This window comes from Microchirus variegatus, assembly GCF_963457635.1.
Source record: "Microchirus variegatus genome assembly, chromosome: 1".
NCBI lineage: Eukaryota > Metazoa > Chordata > Actinopteri > Pleuronectiformes > Soleidae > Microchirus > Microchirus variegatus.
The window spans coordinates 34,017,356-34,036,696 of NC_139802.1; the positions used below are offsets into that span (position 1 = coordinate 34,017,356).

A 19,341-nucleotide genomic window follows, 5' to 3' on the forward strand; every position below is an offset into this window, starting at 1 on the left:
GCCGGTTGGCTGCCTCGGTAACTATGGTAACGGTATCCCTCAGAAAGGCCCTCGCTAGTGGACTAAATAGTGGGCAAGTGAAGCGTGTCTGCAAAGTTAGAAGTTGTAAAAGTGAGCAATGGGTCATCGGACTACATTCGGACTACAACTGTTAATGAGATGGAGTTTGTTGAGTTGTAAGTTTATTGGTTAATGAATTGAAAATCCAACTTTTATTTATTTCTGCTGTACCTTTAACTATAAATTAAATAATTATACTCCACTTATTTTGTTTGTTAATAAAGTTATTTTTCTCTCTCTCCTCCTCGCAGACCACCGTGCCTCTACTTCAGCCATTTTTCAACCGCGTGAGGAAAAGTGACGAGACGTTTTCATGTATCAATATTCGCTAGCTGACGCCATGACAGACAAGTAAGTGTGTGTGTGTGTGTGTGTGTGTGTGTTATTTCAATATCAAATAAGAACATCATGTTGACTCTGCTCTCTCAAGATTGTCCCCTCGAAAGTGTTGTTGTGATCCAGACTTGGAGGAGAACCAGGCCAGAGAGGGGAGGGGTCGGGGTTGATAGTACAGAGCAAAGTGTGTTGTGGTGGGGGGTTGGTATAAAGACAGTCTGTTTTGGCCCTGAAGACCTATTACATTTGCATCGGGGCTCATTTGCATTCTTGTTCACTGTGCTGGTATGTTGCTGTTGTTACTAGGTCATTATTTCCCTGACAAAACACTCATTTATAGGTTTTTTTTTTGCGCCTTTGCATCACTTACTTCTTTGCTCCTTCTCTGAATTCTCTCGCTCTTTTCTGCGATTTCTCCCTCCATTTCAGTTCTCTGTCTACGCTTTCTATCTCTTTTCTCACTTTGTCTCTATTGTCAACTTTGTCTTTGTCTCTTGGTCCGGTGTTTGTTGAATTTGATCTATAGGGGACGGGGAATTTTGGTTCAGTAAGCAAAATAATCTGCTGTCAGCGTTCGTAATGAGTGGAAGAAGTGGTGCGGGCTGGTCAGCTGAAAGGCAGAGGAGCGAACGGGGCGAAGGCCAAACAAGGCCAAGGCCTATTATGTGCTTGAGTTACAGAAAATGAAAGAGGAAGATTAAAAAAAAAAAAAAGTTTGGCCCACACAGAAACCATAGAAACAGGTTGTTTTCTGAACACTTTGATGTGACTGATCAGTTTTAGTGAATGCAGGAGATTTCCAGTATGTGCAGTCAAAGTTCTGGTGGGGCTGCCGTGATTCACTCTCCACGCATTACTGAGGCACCTGTTGATCCGTTCAGAGCAAGAGAGGGAGAGGCGGGGGAGGAGGGTAGAGGTCCAGTGAGTCAGTCAGAGTTCAGGGAATCTTCCTTGGCTAACACCAGAACACAATATAATGTCAGCGTAATATATGATGTCTCGAGTTGGTTTGTCGAGGCGGAATAATTCTATTTTTTGCCCTGAAGGGAATTTCTCTTGCAAATTAGAAGGTTCTGCCACTTAAAGAGGCTTTGCAGTTTTTTTTTGCAGTGCCAGACATGCAGGCTCTGAAGTTTTTAAGTGTTTTGGATGCAATATAAAAGGCGAGCATGAAAAAGACTTTATTTTGAAAATGAGACACAGCAATATTTCTTTTTTTAATAAGTCTATGCTGCACCAAATGAAAGCGTAGTGAAGGTCGGGAGTTTCTGAGTGAAGTGATGTTGTTGATGAGCTGTCCCATTGGGTGAAAAGTATCCAAGCAACCAGAGTGGGGGTAAAAGGGAGGTACGAAGGGGGTCTAATTGTGTGCTAGATGCTAGTCCATGTTGTGGGATGATTGTTTGTCTGGGAAGAATGATAAATGTTACGCCAAAAGGAAGTGAGGGGAAAAGTTGGAGGACTAGGCCCCCCGACAGTGATGCTGAACAAAGCTTCCCTCGATGTGGGACTACTTAAGATTCATACAAAGGCAGTAGAAGAAGGCTACTTATGTTTTTACTCTGACACACACTCTGCTTGTTTTCTCTGAAGCTAACTCATGAGCAAACATTATACGTAGCAGGATATCAGCAGACATTCCTCTGCGTGCATTCCGAACAGTATTCCCACATACACGAGTGAGTGGCATTGATGAGTTTCACATGAGCCCAACAACATGCACAATATACCTGTTTTTGGAGTCCCTGTTCGAAAATGACATGCCCAAACTAAATAGAGTACATCTCTGCAGTTACTATGTGGATTATCTTGTTATCAAAATAAAGAGGTTTAAGTTTCACTGTAGATGCCACTGCGTCAGAGTAAATGCACATGGAACACAGCAGAAATGAAGGATTTTTTCCCTCTCGCCTAAAAAAAACATTGCATTTTAAAGTAAATATCACCTTTAAAATATGCAGTAGGAGCTAGAGTAAAATGACAGAGGTTTTAGTAAAGAGATGTCTAGGCGTTGTCTCGTTTGGCACAGTTTGGCACCATCTGTGCCTTTTGAGATTTCTTAGGTACCAAATTATTAAAACCCATTTAATTTTATTTACATGTCACTATTGGTCTAAAAAGAACTTGTTTTGTAAGTAAGAAAACTCGTTGTTAATCGATGCTCCCTGTGCGGAGTGTAATAACACGTAACAGCATGTTCAGTTACGCAGAGCCATAGCTCTGGCTTATATTGGTCAATTTGGGTGATTGACAGCTCATTTTAATCCTCTAAACCAGTAGAATCAGGCCATGGTCCAAATACATAACACATATATGCGCCCTTCTCTATTCAGAACAATCTAATGATGCTCTGGAATGATGAATCAGACAAGGAATAGTCCCTGAAGCATGCTGGGAAGTGTAGTTCTTCATTAGAAGTTGTAGGAGCCAATGTGGGGTGTGGTCGGTTTGGGTGGTTGGTGCAGGATTACTTGTTACGGTGTGATTTGTGAACAGCTGAAGTCAAAAATTGTTCTTTAGATTTTCAGTGGCTTTGGAATTAAGTGTTTGCCATCACAGAAGTGGTTTTGTTCTGGTGGAAACAGGGAAGAGGTTAAAGTAGGACAGATGGACAGTGCTCCAAATCCAGAGAGAGAGCGAGAGAGTGAGCATTTTCCATATCCTGCAAAAATGGCCCCTCATAATGCAGAATAAGGGTATTTTCCAAAAAACAAATCATTAAAACCCCTGCCTTTTATTCTTATGGAAAAACACAAATGAAACCAAGATGGAAAAATATGATGTTCCCTTATGCCCTCCAACCATACTATCATATGTCTTTTATGCAATGGTTTCATTCTTGTTTTCCACAAGGAGAATCGTCTTCCTCACTCGTGCTTGTTTTTTCGCTTTTGTCCTCCCGTTTCCTTTCCTACAACCACGGTATGTATTTACAGGCTTGAATGTCTTCCCTCATCCTAAAGCCTGTTTTCTCACTCGTTCTCCTGCGTCCCTCTCGTTTTTCTTCCCTCCCCCACCTGTGGTGGTGCACACGCTGGCAGCCCTGTCAGGGACTTGGGATTGTTTACATGGAGAGTCAGGATGGATGCGCATATGGTTGTGGGTGTGTGGTAATTTGTTACCTCTTTAGAGAGCCTTTTCTGGCACAAACTCTGACCTTGTCGGGACCAGTAAGTCCTCGTGGAGAAAAACCTGGTCATAACGAGGCCTGAGAATTGGACTGTGGTTAGGTTAAGGTTAGGTATTGACTGATTATGGTTAAGGTTAGTGTCCTAAAAGAATAGCTGCTGTGCAAATCTTTGTGTGTGTTCGACACACACCGTCATAGAAATGAACGGCCTTTCCCCAGTCTACTGTGTATCTTTGCGTGTCTGGGTTCCCGTATCAGTCGCGATTCGAATGGATTTTTGACACAGACGCCAGTGTCACTTAGTTGCAGTTCCATTTCCAGATGGAAATGTCTCACCAACATCGAGATGGTTTGCCATGATTTGGTGACTGCACTTAAACTCATGGTCCCTAAGGCATCCGACGTGTGTGTGTGTGGTCCCCTTTATGTCTGTGCTTACACTGCTATGAAGTGTGTACATATTTAAACGTTTAGTAAGCAGAATTCAATGGCGACACACGAGAGAATCCCTTGTGGATTTCAGGTAACATGCTTTCGTGGTTGGAACATGGAGGTGGACACAAAGGTCCAAAATGCAGCGATTCTAGTTAGCGATTACTCTAAGACAGCAAAGGAAGCTCTGATTCCTCTAACAATGTCATGAAATAAAGGAGGGCAGAATTTATGTATAAATAACTGGGCCTGAAATGAGCTTCCCCCCTGTTTCAAAGACCCGCAGCAGCCACTGCTGTGCACTGACGAAAACACAATAGAGTTTGAATATTTAGGTTCCATTTTCATACACAATTGGCCTTTGTTTGAACCGGGAACAGCACATATCATGGTTTGCATCTGAAAATAAAGACGAAACCAAAACTATGAAAGATTCATGCTGAAGAAAGTACCTTATCTTTTACAATGCGCTTAAATAACAAAAGGGTTTGGGAAATATCCACTGAAAGTTTGTGTCGTTAAGTGTCAGATCAGTCCATATCAATTGTGAGTGAAAGTTAAAGCTGTAATTATGGTTTTGAATGGACAGAAAACAAAGTTAAACATCGAAACATTTCACAAATCGGAGGAAAAATTGTTTGTGAGAAAAAATTGTTTTGGTCAACTTTGAGTTGTGCCCTTAAGCATAAGCATAATATCGATTAAGTTGCTGTGCCCTAGTTGTGATTGTCATGTAAATTTCTCAGCAGATTTTTGAAGTAGGCCCTTTACGGAATTGCTTGTGAACATTCAAATTTAACGGAGCCGCCGTTGTCTTGGAGATGCAGATCGTCGTGGTCATGGGATACTGGGAAATCTGATGTCACAGTGGTGAGAGCTCAATAGTCCATCCTGTCAATATGTTTGCCATAGGCTGAGCTTCTGAAGTAGGGCCATTTAATGAATTTGTGCTGCCTTAAAGAGTCTTCAAAAAGGCGTTTCCTCGTCCTCATTCAAGTCCACTCATCAATTAAAGAAAAATCCTTAGACCCGTGACATTTCCACTTCCTCTCTGTCCCCTCTCCAGACCGCTGTGTCACCAAAGGGTGTGGTTTGGGCTCGCAGCGCCCAGACCTGACACCCAGTCACAACATAATGAATTGAGACATGTGAAGGCGTGGTGTCACTGGTGTCACTGGGATTCGTGGGTGCACGGTGAATATTCTGTATCAGCTGTCAGAGGGTTTTGTGGGAGCCGAGGGAAGCCGAGTCAAAGTGCTTCCTAAGGATGTCGAGGGGGATGCACACTTTGACCCCCAGCTCATCAATCTTGCGCAATTGTCATCTTCTCCCACGATCCATTGATGCTGTCAGAGGAACGACGAGGCGCAGGGACTCGCTTCTGTGCATTTTACGTGTCGCAGGCAGAAAACGTGACTGCAGAATGGGGAAGTCTGGATGAAGAAGTAAAAACATAAGCTGGTAAACTCGTCTGCGGCCTCTGGTATCATGAAACAGCAGGTTATTATTCAAGGTCAGCATGTTCACAATACTGATCATCACATTGTTCAAATGCGATTTGAATCCAATTCTGTCTGAACATGACTGCACTATGTGCACAAAGTCATTTTTTTTTGCATAAATCATCAACAGAATATTGATCTATATCGGAAAAATTAGAACAGGCAGCAAATGTGTGGGTAAATAAACCTCTAGAGAACGGTATTTTCCTCCATTTTTGCCTATGGCTGAACAATTAATCGAAAATTAGATCGTAATCGCAATACAGCCTACTCAAATTTTCAGGCGCAATATTTGCTAAAGCCAAAATGTGTGTTTTAGATTAGTTTTTGTCTTGATCTACACACAACTTCTCTTCAGACTGAAAAGGACATGTTTGTTTCTTACAGATCTGCACAAACATCAGACATTAATCCTTTTAAATATGTTCTTCGAATGAAAATTAGTAAATCATATCGCAAATCCTGTCAAAATAATCGCGATTAGATATATATTCAAAACCGTTCAGCCTTAATTTTGACTTTCTGCCTCAGCGCATTGACCAAAATCATACATTCATTCTGATGCGACTGCTCTCATTCATTCATGGACCACATACTGGACTGACGCAAAGTCCGACTTGAAAAATTGGATTTAATGATAGGATTTCTGTGTCTACACAGCCCTGGAAACTCATATATGAGTTGGAAAAATATAGAATATGAGTCACTTCAGGCCAGAGATGTGATGAGCAATCTTAATGTGGATAAATATTCCCCATCATCCAAGTGGTTACAGGATGCAGTGGTTACTATAGTGATGGTGAAACCGGAGGAAAGAGAGGGTTTTTATACAGATAAGGAGTTTAATGTGATCATCTGTGAGTGATGTTTGTAGTCTGTTGTGCATCATCTCTGCTTAACATAATCTGATTATTCTTTTATACAGAATAGTGTGTGTGTGTGTGGGGGGGGGGGGTGCATTACAGTAGCTTGACCCGTCAAGCAAACACTAATGAATCTGCATATATGGGTTGATTTGGGTGACCTGAATTCACTTGTGTGGAAGATTTGTCCTCGCGATTGTTCTGGGACTTCTATTTGTTGCATTTTCATCAGCGTCCATGAGGATTTATGTATTTATTTAATTTTAAAACGGATTAATTAAAAGGTATTTTTAGAGTTTGGGGATCATTTGGTACATTTAGAGTTTCTCTTAAACAATACTGATCATGTGTCCATGTCAGGGCAAAGTATAAAGTGTGGGAATAAATTGTGTGCACTTGTGGAGGCTGAAGATATTCAGCCTTGTTTTGAAGGGTTTGAAGCAGTCAAATGAAACTAACCGTGACTTATACCTCATTCTCACTGGGCCCCCAGAGAAACCCTGCTGTAAAACAAGTTTAAATGGGTTATCTCTGCGAATGGAAATGTCTTTAATTGGCACTCACTCCTGGGTCAAATGACTCTGCAGAGCACATTAGTGGGAACCCAAGACCCAGGTGAACACAGGTGAACACGCCGTGTTTTGTCCAGTGAATTAGGCAGAGGTTTGGTTTGCTCTGTGGTTAAACCTGTACTTTTATTTGATATTTAATGATATTAAAGGATGTGAGAAGATGAAAACTACCTTAGATGGAGGAAAAAAACGACAATATAGCAAAAACAACTAGAACAACATTAAGTAAAATGTGTGTTAAATAGGCTGTGGACATTTTGGCTGGTCCACACGACTTTAATGGGCTTTTTGAGGATTAAGACCTGGTTTTTAGGGTTAGGTATTTAGCTGTGGGGGTTGCAGACAAACACTTTCCTTGCTCATCTGCTTCATTTGTAGCTGTTTTTTTTTTTTTTCTTCTCAAATTTAACTATTTTCCAGCTTGGGGCCATGCTCAGTTTGGAAACTCTAACGTCATTTTAAGAGCCAGTATTGAGTTAATTTTGTTTTAATGATTAATGCACAATTTCTTGTTCCAGTGTCATTTGTGAACAGTTGGAATAGTTGAATATTCTTGAAAGGAAAGGGAACGTGCTTGTGGACCTTTGATGTTATTAAAACATCTAGTTTATTAGATGAAGGTACCGTGGACCCTTTCATATCTCTGACAGCGTTGATGGACAGAGGGATATGTAGATATGGTAGATAGGTGGATGTGTCTGAGAGAAGGGTTTTTTGACCGTTACTTTTAAATCTATCTTTAAATCTATCATCATTCACAACCTGGAAAATCAAGGTCCAAGAGAGGCTTGAGTCCCAGGTGAACACTTTTCCGTCTCATCTACTTCATATTTTGGCAAACTCTTACTTTTTAAAGCTTTGGACAGCTCCATCTTACTTCACAAAACTAGTGTAATAATATACTTGTGACTGTAACATTGTTGCTGAGCTACATTGTGTTGTCGCTGTTCTTCCTCCCACTTGTTTTGTTTCTCGTGTGTTTGTGAAGTCGTATTTCATGCCGAGGTAAAAAAAAACACCACAGGGCAGCCCAGCCCACTGTTAATCGCCCTTTTTTCTTTTTTTAGTGGGTTCACCAGGGTTGGGGAAAACCCCCAGGTTTACCTGCTAATTACAGTGTGAAAAAGGCTCTATAAAATACTGTATTCATGCACCTAAAAGAAGAACGCATGCATTTTCCAGCTGAGGTTTCTGTCACTGTTCCTGTCAGCAGTCGGCACATTATTGTGACAGAAATCATGTAATGTGTGTATAACTGTCGATGTTTATGTTGCAGATGTCTCATTGTGCAATGTACGTTATTTCATCATCATCATCATCTGTGTTTTTACCGTGGTCTAGACGAAAAACCACACGTGCAAACTCAGCACACACACATGCACACAAACTGCTTCCTCGATCCTGTTGAGCAGCACATATACTGTACCACCAACACGGGACATAACTGTTTTGTCTGATCTGTCTGTCTTCCCTCCCTAGCTTGAGGATTTTATAATTCTCTCCGGTGGAAGAGCGTCGCGTCTTGTAAGGAGCCACAGGTCAGAAACTTTACTCCTCTCCCTCCCTTTTTTTTATTTTTTATTTTTTTTAAACGGTGTGGCCTGACACTGCTCCTCACTGGTCTGCATGCTTCAGCACGAACGCTGCATGCTGCTCCAACTCTCCCTGTAACCACTCCAGGGCTTCACTCCTTTTTTTCCCCCCTTTTGTTTTTGCTCCCTCTTGCATGACCACACCTGGACAAATCCACCTGATCTGGTTCCCTCTTGGCTTTGGTGCTTCTTTTTTTTTGAAGTGATCCTTTCCCTTTTTTTGCCAATCATTGTGTAATTTGCCTCCACCATGTGATTTTGGTTTTCCTTTCCTGCTTAAGTTAAGCAGCAAACTGATAGCCTGTGCTGTCTTAATTATATATAATAATGTTTTAGTGACAGACATTGTGTATGCACACATGCAGCTGCCTGCTTTAAGTGGCCTCTTTGATAGAAAACCCTGCTCCAGTAGCTTTGCTCTGCTTTTGACCGTTCTTTAAACCCTCTCAGTGAACAGCCATCGCAGGTCGTAGCTTAGCAACCGTAACTAGGCACGGCAGCTCTGTCAAACTTGTATCGTTCTAGTCAAAGCAATGTTGTTCATTAGCTTTATAAAAGTCATAAAAGGAGAGCAAAAGTGGGAAAAGGTGAAAAAAGTTGCTGTCTGTAAATGGTCTTTTATAGTGGCCATTTGCAAAGCCAAAGTACACATCATTTTAAGCTTGTTAGAGAAAATAGACCGAAACGCTCTTGTAAAAATAACACATTATATACATATAAAAGAATAAATTGCTTCATATATATGTACAATATGGGTATATATGTATGTGTGTATATATATATATATATATATATATATATATATACATATATATATATATATATATATATACATATATATATATATATATATATATACATAAATGTATGTGCATAATGTATGTGCATACATCTGTATATACACACACATATGTGTGTGCATATGTATATAGTATATACATATGTACATGTATATGTGTATACACACATACACATATGTACATGTATATGTGTATATATATATATATATATATGTATGTATGTATATGTATGTATGTATATATATATGTATATGTATGTATGTATATATGTATGTATGTATGTATGTATATATATACATACATACATATATATATATATGTATGTATGTATGTATATATATGTATGTATGTATGTATATATATATGTACATGCATATATATATATATATATGTACATACATATATATATATATATATGTATGTATATGTATGTATGTATATATATATATATATGTACATACATACATACATACATGTACATACATATGTGTATATATACATTAAAACTGAGACTTTTCCATGCTCTTTTTATTATAAAAGTCAGCTAACACGATACTTATTTACTAATAAAACTATGTATTTATCCTTTAACCAGGTACATTTCTCTCATTGAAATGAAAAACTCTTTGAAAAGACCTGGCCAAGAAGTTATTCAGTAGGAGAAAACCTGGCAGACAGTGTTTTTAAATAGTGCTGCCCTTTGCATTTTTTTCACCCATTACTCCCCAAATTATTGGATTAGCCCCAAACCTGCTGAACAGATCATAGAAAACCTGAGTAATTGTGTTTTAAAGTTTCAGGTCTCGGCTTTGTGTTATTTTTCTGTCCGTGTGCTGCGTGTGACTGGGAATCTGCGTCTTATCTGCTGGTATGCCAAGTTCAGGAGGACACACTGTTATGTTGTGGCAGCCTGTGGGTGATGGGGAGTGGTGAGTTTTCTCACAACACTCCAAAGGAGGTTTTTGTCTCTGTTGGCCAAAATTACCACCATGAAATCAGTGCCTGGTGAAGACTGCGCTGGGATAAAAGGGGCAGGAGAAAGGAAGTTCCTATTAAAGGAGAAAACTTAGCAGGATTCAATGGTTTTTACAGTGCCTTCATGTGTCCTCTGACTGGTGGTAAACCTGCAATTTGAAGGATACTGTTCTTGTTTGTTACTTTCTGCTTTATCTGCTGCTTGTAAAAAAAAAAGGCAACTAAGTGATTTGGGCTAAAGTCACCGGCCCCTTAACTATGGCTGTTCAAACAACTACCACCAATGTCATAACCACTCACCACAAGGCCTTCAGCTGGGATTTTGCAGCCTCCCAAATATAGTCCCACAATATACGCCCCAAGGCCTGGCTGGCATCACAGTATAGCCTCAAGGAAACTATATCAAGTGAAAGGTTTATAACTTTTCTCTGTGTGGTGGCTCCCGTGTGACCTTCAACTATTAACTTGACCATATTCACCCTGACGTGAATGAAAACATTGTATTTTCTCTGGGTTGTCACTCTGAAGTGCTTATTTTGACGGCAACTGACCCGTATGTTACAATTTGTGCGTTACTGGTAATATTTTTTTATATTTTGACAGTTAGGGCTTTACTTTTCTTAATTTTTCCAGTTGATAAAACTGAGAGAATGAACAATATTTAGAATGAACAATATTTAGAATGAACAATATTTAGAATGAACAAAAAGAGCCGAGTTCCACCTGCAGTCAGACTGATGTTGATGTCTTATTGCCACCCCAATATTGAGATATGTACCTTATCACCAGGCTCTGGCCTAACTGTATTTCCTACAGGGACAAAATCCTCAATTCAAGTAAATGAGTCTTTCTACCATTAGTTAACTTAAAAATATCGGAATCTTAACGCTGACAAAGCATAATATCAGTGTCATGAATGTTGTTTTTGTCTTATCCTTCTCTGTACTGGCTCCTTATTTTATTTATGGTGATTTAAAAATAAAAAAATAAAAAATATATATATTAAGAAAATTACATTTAATTTGAAGCTTTAGGTCATTTGCTATTGATAAATAGAGCTTGACCAATTTTTTATGTATTCATAGAGCGAGACGGAGCGAGCAGTGGTCTTGTTATTGTGGTCTTGACTCCAACACTCCACAGTTTAATAGAGCTAAGGCTGTAGTCCGACTAAGACAGGCAATTGGAAAAAAACGCCTCCGTACGTGGCGCTATATCTCTCCATAAGGTAGTTTCGCATGCGCAGAACGCCAAGTCTGACTCCAGTCGGACTAAGCGTATACATGCACGAGTAATCAGACTATGCATTGCATTATCCAGGTATGTTAATCCGACTAAGATTAGCTCGATTTTAGACTAGACTAACTAGACTAACATGTTTACATGAAGAAAACTGAATTACTGTCGTCTTAACATGCATGTAAACGCAGTGACTGAGAAATCCCATGAACGGCTCCATAAACCGCTTACTCTGTCATCTGAAAACTGAATGGCTTTAAATGAAATTTTCACATCCGGCTTCATTTCTCATGGTCCCCAAATCTGAATTCCACAACCTTTTTTTTTTTTTGCCTCTGCAGATGTCCATTGTAAAACTCTCCTCGACATGTTTTTTTTATTTCCCCCTCCTTTTAATTAAAAGAAAAGCGTGCATGGTGATTATGTTTTCATGTTAGACTACAGAGGCATATTGGGTACTTTAGATGGGGAACACCACACAGCAGAAGCCCTTGTTCCTGTAGTTAGCGTGCTTCGCTCGCCTGTATGTTTATAGGGAAGTTTCTCAAATCTTGCAGCGCCATGTGACTCAGGGAAAGGGTGTGTTGTTTTTAAAAAAGCTTGCCATCAACAGACTAAATATACCCTTTACTAGACCTGACCCCTCATTTGCCTTTGCTGTGGCCACTGTAGGTCGACATGCTAGTTCAGCAGGAGCCCTACAACTAGTAATTATATAGGAGAGTTTCCATTTTACCTCCTGTGTATAGTGTTGCCTTCACACTCGCTCTTTTCTTGGACATTTTGCTGGTTATTGACGCTTTACCTACATTGTAACTCCGCCTACTTCTTCTCAACACAACCAGAAATACTATAGATTCCGTTTTCAGCCGGTTATGCGTCGGAAATGAGCGACATGTGCTCTTTGTTGTCATCCAGCCCAAAATATGGGATATCATTTTAGGTCATAATGTTAATCTTTGATCACTATTTTTGAAAGTTGAATTCTCCCTCTCGTCTTTCATTCCGCGAGCTCCGCGTGAATACCACGATGACGACTGCTGCATCATGTGTTGCAATTTATAGATTTTCTTTTTTACCACCTGACCAGTAGTCAGCTGTGCAGTGGAGGTGGAGGTGGTGGGGGTTCATACAGCTGTTCGCCGGGTTTCAGATGACTATGTGGCTTTGACACGGTGGCTTTGCACTTTACGAATCTCCTGTGAATTGTGGATGGTTTGGACCAACGCTGTGGATTTATCTGTAGTATTCATTTATGGAGACAGTTTTTAAAGTAAAAGGGAAGCAGCTGATTTTCACAGTGAAGACATACAGGCACTTTGGGAAGCTTAGTGGGGAAAGTCTGCTGTATATACAGGCTAAAGATGATGTTTGAAACTTAAATAAATGATTTATGGTGAGTGGAGGTACAGAGAAGAAGAGGCTCTAGAATCCCACTCCTCATGTCAGGGCTGGATAATAATTAAATAACGATATGCATTGGAATCTAATCTTTTTATAGTCATGTTAGACATTTTTAAAATATCGATCGAATGTTTATTCCATGCCAGATCTGTTAATATTTTTCTTTTGGCAATTTAGAGCAGGGGTCTCAAACTCGGGAGGGGGTCGGTCGTATGACGAAAAGTCCAACTTCTTTGGGGAAAGAAATCAGTCAGGGTCAGGGTGGGTGATATGAGCTCAAAACTTTATTGCTCTATCACAATGGGATATTGCGATAATGATATTTGTGACAATAAAGTGTAAAAAAAATTATTTCTTAATGTCAAAACCGGTTCATCACCCTACAGGACAACACAACCCAGAAGTCGGATGTAGCTGGTAGTATTTCGAGATGAGCCCCTGGTCAACTGCCTTATCCTATAACAGGGATTTAATGTCCACAGTTGACATTATCATGTACACACGTGTGAGCAGGCCGGAGTCTCAGTTACATCTTTTATTATAACCTTTATTCAACCAGGACAAGTCTCACTGAGACGAATAAGCTTTTTTACAAGAGAGCCCTGGCCAAGACGAGCAGCAGCAGCACAATTTACAACACCATGATCATCATACCATACTGTAAATGTAAGAGGTAAATAGATAAAAGTACAACTGCTCATCAAATTTCAGCTTAGTGACATTATAAGCAGTTAAAACAACTAAAGTTTGTGACTCCATTAGCCCTTTAAAAGTGTTCTCCTTCAGTTTTAGGTCCTTTTCCATCTATAGCCAAACTCCATTAATCTGTAAATGACATTGGAGGAGACATCTGCGCCCATCAGTGTGTTGTTTTCGTTGGGTCTCGGTATTTTGTTTCCAGCGAAGCCTCCTCGCTCTCACTTTCTCATACAGGCCCGGCTCCAAATAACTCATAATACCCTGGGAGAATGTGAGAGCAAGCACTGAAGTACTCGGAGTCCTGCAAACACTGAAGCTGTTTTTTCTGCCGACGCAAAACAACCACGCTGCTGATGTGATGCTTATCTTTTTGTGGGCACCTGCTGACAACAAGCGTATTCATTGACCTGATTTTCACACATCTAAATGTGCATAATGCTGTGTGCAGGTTAGCGGAGGCACTTTTGAATTAGGTCAACCAACTATTACAGAAAACTAAAGGGAACAGAGGTTGAATTATAGTAAGCTGCTGGTTCTGCTTCATCACCACTTCCTTGGCTGGCATGGGTACATTATAGATGGTCCTTATATCAGCAGCCATATAACTAAGTATAGTTAACCCTTTAACACCTAACCCTCAAATATTTGTTGCTTATTTTAACCATAAAAGGACCAGAATGTCCTGTAACTTGGTGCTTTTGCCCATTTTTCCAGAATAACTTCCAATGTCTGCCAGTTATTTAAAATTTACTGCATGTTAAAATACTGTTTTAACAATTTAAAATGAAGAAAAAACACTGCAGTTGTACACAAACAAACAGATTTTGCATGTTAAATTTGAAATGCGAACAGTATAAAACTATTTTAACCATTAACCATTCTCTCAATGTGCAAAAACAAGGCAATAGAGATGGCAGACTTCACCCCATTCATGCAACAAGCCTCTGGCGTCCTCTGTTGGTCATATTGGCAAGTGCAAGTGTGGAAGCACAACCAGACAGACACACAACGCCACCAAAAACAATACTTTGCTCCCCACTCCGTGGGGTGAATTAAAAATGGGAACTATGTACAGGTGTCCAGGAGCTTCCTGAAACGGCGTGAGTGAAATTACCGTAATATCTGCACGTTGGCTTTGACGAGCAACTTCTCAGCTTTCAGTAACCGTCTGAATTTTTCCCGATAGCACAAAGTGTTGCGTGATTAGAGTAATGCAAATTGTGCTTGTGCAAATGTGTTGTCAGCGATACGCTTGGTGTAAAAGGTATTGCAGAAGGTGGATATATACTGGTGCTTGTCCTAATGAGGTTCCTGAGCCTAAATCACCAGCCTTCCATAAAGAAATCTCAAGAAAGCTATTGGAGAGCACAAACCTTGACCATGTCCACTCAGTTTCTCACAGCGTGGATCCATCACCACCTAAATCTAATCATCTCTCCCCAGTAATGCTGCTCACAAATTAATGGACGGACAAACCCGATCAAAAACATAACATTCTTGGTAGACGTAACAACTGCTCCTCTGATTATAAACCTTTACTGAGTGTGTAAACAGTGACTCCACAACAGCAGAAGTTAATTTCACCCAGAAGAACAACACGGAGCTAAAGAGCGTGTGCAGCGCTGTGTGGAAATAAAGCACCGAGCTGCCAAAAGAGACATTCTTTCCACAAAATGATCTACTTAGTGAATATTTCCCCATTACACAGTTGTGTTTGTGCGTGGCCCATTTGGTATTTCACAAACAGTCAAGCGGCTCAAAAAGCTGGCTCTTAGCGTCCCCTGCGACAAGAGGAAGAAGAAGCCTCGCTGTGTATTGATACTTGATGATGAGCGACGACAGGGGAAAGAGGGCAAAGACACGTGGGGGTTGGAAATGTTGGCACGTGGTGAATGTCCGATCACATCGACCTCCCCCACCACCACCACGCTCTGTGTCCTCCTCCACACTGTCTGCTCACAGGATGTGGCGCTTTGTGACTGAATTCTGTCTTTTAGGAAATCTGTATTCAGTTTGCATTTTTTTTAAAGTCGAGCTTAAGATCATCGTAATACATTTAAAACAAGATGGAGCATATATGCTGGGAACATGGACTTGAACAGAACAAAGAACAATTCAATCTGTTGTTTCAAATTGTGATGTCCAGTATCTTAAGAGAACATTGTCTCTCTATCTCTTTTTTTGTGTCCTTATAGTTTAGAGCTGAAACAATTCATCGATTAATCGATTACTAAGTTAATCGTCAACTATTTTGATAATCGCTTCTTAACTGTGAATGTTTTCTTTGTTTCTTTGCGCCACATAACAAAGAAATCATTAAAAATGAATCATTTTGGTTTGTGGACAAAAACAAGACATTCGAGAACATCGTCATTTCCAGGTTTGACAAACACTGATCAAAGTATCGGACACTTTATGGACCAAAGGATTAATCTAGAAAACAATCGACCGATTAATCCATTACGAAAATAACCGTTAGTTGCAGCTCTAGTACAGTTGGAATTAGGGTTGTACCTTGAGTAAGAAATTGGTTTTCTACATTATTTCTAAAAACAAAACTTCCAGAGAGACTATTTTAAGGAATAATTTAAGGAATTTTTGCCTTTAATATGCTTTTAACTTTTAACTTTATTTAACCATTTTGTATCTGTATTGTATCTCACTTTGGTAACTTTGTTGTTTTGAAAATGTGCTATACAAATAAAGGGGATTGGATTATCATTGCTAACAGCACTGGCCTAAAACTGATCAACAGGTATACAGTTGCAGTGATTTATCCTGATCATCAGCTCAACTTATCAGTAAAATGTCGACGCTCTGTCGATGATTCGTTTGTGCTGCTGTGCAGACTCTGCAGACTCTGCGGCTAAAATAGATTTTTCCTTGATTAAAACAGTCAAAGTGTTGGTGCACACAGATAGGCAGAGGTCCAGTTCCCCCCTCACTGTCCTCTGTCTTCAGTGGGCAATCTGCCAATATCTGTGCCCAGTTAACAGCGCAGTGCTGGGAACCCCAAGGCCCCAAGCAGGTGTCAACCTTCCTGCGCGGCCAAAGGAGCTGAGAGGGGAACACAAAAGGCTCAAAGAGTCCTGCCAGCATGGTAACCGTCTTAAATATCCCAGGCCCAGTACGGTTACTCCTCTAAATCTCTCGGCAGCAAAGGGTAGATGCCAGCGTACTCTTTCTTGCGACTGTAACGCCAACTCTCAAAGGGTCTTGAAGCTTTTTTTAAGCTGCTTTCTAAATGGGGAACATAGTGTCGAGATTGATAGAGGGCGTCAGGAGTGAACACACAGAGGGACGAGTCTCGTTTGAGGGTGTTATTTATGCAGCGTGCTACTAGGAAATAAAGATAAATTTTGCCTTGTTGTATTTTTTTTCTCCTGGCATTTAGTTTCACAATCACAGTTAATTCTGTCTTCACAGGGAGCTTCCACATCCACAGCTCATGGGCTTGTGTGATCTTTGGAAACACTGGTTTGGCTCTGAACGTGCCTGCCTCACGGCTAAGCTGCCCTGGCATTTAGATTAGCGCGACTGTAAAAGAAGCGGATGAGAGGGAGAAGAAGTTCTCCTCCGCTCTCCCTCTTTTTTTTCGGTTCATTGTTGACTGCTCTGCAGTGATGATGTGGATGTGATGGGGGAGGAGTGGAGTGCAGTGGAGTGGTGGTTGCCCTCATCTTCCACTAAACAATAGGTCCTTGTGTATTTGACCCCTCTATAGCAGAGCGGAGTCCATGGTTAATGCTGAAGCCGGGGTGGAATTCCATCTTTGCCTGATTCAATTGCTTGAAATTTAAAAACTCAACGCGGTCTTCTTATTTCGAGGGTCAACTCTCTGGGGCCATTTGTTCTCATTTACAAACAAATCAATAATCAATTATTGTCCTTCCCCCTTTACTTTGGCTGCGGTTGTTCTTGTTAAATTGTCTATACATGCTGTGGCATCATGATACATCGCTCCCTCTGCAGGGAAACTGATTGATGTGTACGAGGTCACCACAACCCGGCTCAAAATGATCGATTTATTCTGACCTTATCATTCGCTCTGTAATTTTAGTGAAAAAAAAAAAGAGTCTAAAATGATAACAAATTACAGAATAAAACATCAACAGCATTTAATTAGGCTTTTATTACAAAGTATTTTAGGTCATTGTGTGTGATTATAAGTGCCTGCTGTTGCTTAAATGCTAAATAAATCCATGTTAGTCAAACATGGTGAGACAGGCCCCTGGTTCCCGTGTGCGTGAACTTTCTCATCTAGAATCTCATCTTACAAGACATCCGATAACCTTTAATCCCTTCCTCCTTGTGCCCGGCCCACCCATTTTGTGGAGGTGTGCTGCGGGTACCTGAGCGTCTTCAAAAACCAGAATTACCTGTTCTGTGCCGGATCGTTTTACTCTCCTCAGGAAAGTGAAGCCAATCCACTGACCAGTCAGACACGCCTTCCTTCCTCCCTTCCTTCCTTCTGCTTGTTGCTACTCCGTTGGCCTCCATTTATGTTTTTTAGTGTTACAAGCAGCCAAATTCACTGGTATTAAATGAGAGCGATGTCAGCATACAAGGCCAAACTTGTGCTGGAATCCTCCAAACACTTCTCTGGCGCATGAGCGGATCAAGAGGAAAGGAAGCCTTGTAATTAAATTAGCTTACTTTTCTCAGTCGGCGTGTATATAATATTTAGCCGAGGAAGGTAATCGGTCTTTGTCCACGTCAGAAAAATTTTAGTTAGTCATTAAAAAAGAAAAAACCCACCTCAAGATTATTATTTAGCGTGTGCAGTGAGTGCAGAGGGAGTTTGGCGAACGCTGCATGTTTTTTAAAAGTGGGACAGATTTAGAGATTTATTTTAATATTTAACATAAGCTGCAAAGCTCGTGCTCTCGCCCCAGCTTTTCTGTTGACCTCAAACTGCCGACTTAAACGTGGATTGTTCTATTTTATCTTTAAAAAAAGGGGGGGGGGGGGGTCAGCAAAATGCCAAAGTGTCATTTGTGATAATAACCAGATTCTCTATATATGAGCACTTGCCCTAGATTTTCAACGTGAGACCTTTGTGTCTTAAACAGTTAATGATTTACTATTCATTATACTATCATTTAATTAGATTGTACCAGTCTTGATTATCTGCGGTGACGTGCCAGGCTTCGGATTGGACATATTAAGGTTTTATTGAACGTGACGCGGTGTCCTGCGGTCGGTCTGGATAATGTCAACACTCGCGTAAACACAGAGCTCAGGGAACCTTAATGGAGTCCTTATCAGGCACATCCTGACTCTGAGGTGAATGCACAAGGAAGAGGGAGAGAGAGAGAGCTGTTAAAAGCAAAGAGAAACCATGATGCTCTCTGCAAATTGGCAAATGGAAAACAACACACACCTGATATGAGCAGATACTGGCCCTACCCGGAATGCTGTCGTCAACATCGTCATCATTGTCAGCGTCATGGCCGTCATCACCGGCAGAGGCAAACGGATACACCTGTTTCTTAACAATAGCCCCCTACAATAGCAGATAGAATGTGTTTTATATAATAAAAGGGGGATTTTCTTCTTAAGCCTGAGGCAGGGGTCACCAACGTGGTGCCCGCGGGCACCCAATACGGTGCCCGCGGGCTCACTTCACTTCACCTCACTTGCATGTATCCGTATGATCGCTCAGTAAAATATCTTTGATATTGTTTATAAAAACTGGTAATCGTTAGGAGTAAGCACTGGAATGAATGTGTATGCA

General features: G+C 40.6%; 1 protein-coding gene across 2 annotated transcripts in view; it reads left to right on the forward strand.

Moving 5' to 3' along the window:
- Positions 1–322: 322 nt before the first annotated feature.
- The window catches only part of sema4d (sema domain, immunoglobulin domain (Ig), transmembrane domain (TM) and short cytoplasmic domain, (semaphorin) 4D), a 37,389-nt gene continuing 18,370 nt past the window's right edge, over positions 323–19,341 (forward strand). For both annotated transcript variants that reach the window (XM_083909078.1, XM_083909077.1), the window contains exons 1-2: positions 323–411; positions 8,375–8,433. The gene's annotated coding sequence lies outside the window, so the exon portion shown is untranslated. The remainder of the gene's footprint in view (positions 412–8,374; positions 8,434–19,341) is intronic.